The following is a 2,419-nucleotide window of genomic DNA, read 5'->3' as shown; positions in this document are numbered from 1 at the left end:
AATAATAATGCGTTCTTGAGAACCGCTTCGTCGGGTTCCCCTTGTTCGGACACACAGATAAAAGAATTCTCACATATCACCAAATAATCGAGTGTTGCGTACGTTACTGCAGCCTTTTCAATACTGTGCGCTTTCTCAGTTAAAATAAAAACGGATCCACACGTGTGCAGCCACGAGTAAGATTGCAACGCCTCGAACGTTAACACAATGCCCTTGAAGTCCTTCCTAAACACAAATGTAACGACGTGAACAACGTTATCGATTGATTCACTTATTTCAAATCCCTACGATTTTTTAATTTTTTTAGTTGTTTTTAAATGTGTATCATCTCACGTGTATTCATTTGGTTTTCAAATGCACTGTACACAACACGTTCAACGATCGATGCATATACTATACCCCGTTCCTTACTCCCTCTTGTAAATAAATTAAGAACCTCCTTTTTCTTAGTCTCCCTCGTGCGATAACATCGATACCGTTGACCACTCTTTACACCGGCATCTATCAGACCACTTTAAAATCGCATTCGTCGTATTAACCGAAAAAGCACGAAGGCGTTGCGTTCTCGTGGATCTCTTGTATGTATGATGTGTGTATATATATATATATTATATATATGCACGCGCGCGCGCACACACACATACACAAAATTTCGTGGAAGATATCGACGCTTTTTTCTCGGAAGGAATAACCGACAGATTGATCGTTAGAACGACGCCATACAATGAGACGAGTATAGGTATTATGCTACCAATGCTCGCGTGTCGCTGCGCTGACGTACAATCTTGCACGAGATTGATCGATCGTACGGAACGAAATATTAAAACTAGTGTTTGGAAAGATTTATGAGGTGTTTATATTTAACAAATTATTACAATTTCTGTTAATTGTAAGGTGTAGTGTTAGATGATTCGTGTAAAGTTAAAATGATATGTATGATTTTTCTGATCGACTTGATTCTGATGAAATGTATATGCTATAATTTTATAAAAATAAAATATTTCAAATTTTTTCGAATTACCAAGCTTTAATGAAATTTCTGTATTCTACGAATCACCTGTGTTAGAACGTACCACTAGAAGCATGATAGGTTCCCTTTTCGAGAAGAATCTCAACCTTTGTCTCACGTGGGAGTTTCGTATCGATCGATCTCGCTTCGAGAATCGTCCCACGAAAGGCGCATGCGAAAAGTTCCGATCGTTTCAATAGAAACATCGAAGATCTCGTTTCGTCGACGTTTAGGACCGACAGTCGTATTGAAAGATTGATTGGAATCGACAGAGTACCTAGTTTTTCCTGAGAACAATATTATACACGTATATTTATACTTGCAAGAGTAAAGTAATAAATGGAAACGGTGTCCTTCCGAGTGTACACTCGATCTAGTATACTAGAATGGATTATCGTTCGTCGACTTTTGAAACTTAATAGATTCATGGTACCCAAAAGTATTCTACTAATGATTCTCATTGATCTTTTTGTATTAGATTTATCTTATCACAGTTACGTTTTTTCTTTCTTTCTTTTGATAATTTTATATTTGTTGAAACTATTCGCCGTGCACCGACGACTGAGGAAACCGATGAAATGTTGCGAACTAGTCGCTCGAATATACTCTATGAAAACGTCCAAATCAATCAAAAGGAGAGGAGAAGAGGGGGAGGGAAGTGGTGTACTATTACTCTCATATATAAAAACATCACTCGTACTGCTTAAACGTTTTCTCGAACTGTACAAAAAATATAGCGTTTTCTTTCAACTTAAAGCCAATAAGGAAGCACTTACATTTTTTTCAATTTTCTTTTTTTTTAGGAAACAAAACCAAGGTCCCTAAGAAAGTAGGGGACGATTCAGAAGATACGAGGATAATTGTATACTGATCAATGGTAAAAAAAAGAAAAAAAAAAATGTTGCAAATAGCAACGAGTGTTCTATATTCTTTTTTTCTTAATATAAAGATCGATCCTGAATATTACTCGAAATAAAAAATACCCAAAATTGTTTAAACGTGCAGATTTTTTTAAGAATCGTAAATTGCAGTACCAAATCTACAATTAATTCCCTTTTTTTATAAGTTGATATTTTTTTCACGTTTGACAATCTTTTGAGTTGTTCGGATATATCGAACTTTTCTCGAGTGTTTCGCGTGATATTCAAGTTCGCTAGGCATGCTTAAACACCCCATATCTATTTGCAAATGAAGAAAAAAAAAAAGAAAGAACGAACGTCATCGATCGACGACGATTCGAGATGATCGTATGTATGTACAGGAGTCATATCTATAAGAATGTACGTCAACGCCAAATTACGAAGGATTTGTAATGAAACAGTGCTCTCTCTTAAGATTCGATAACTCTTACTCTTAAATGGATTAAGTCCTTTCCATACCCGAACAGGACGAAAAATCATGGACGAGGCC

Source organism: Habropoda laboriosa, unplaced genomic scaffold (assembly GCF_001263275.1).
Source record: "Habropoda laboriosa isolate 0110345459 unplaced genomic scaffold, ASM126327v1 scaffold207, whole genome shotgun sequence".
Classification (NCBI taxonomy): Eukaryota; Metazoa; Arthropoda; class Insecta; order Hymenoptera; family Apidae; genus Habropoda; species Habropoda laboriosa.
The sequence above is the reverse complement of the archived record's forward strand: the minus strand, read 5'-3'. Positions refer to the sequence as shown.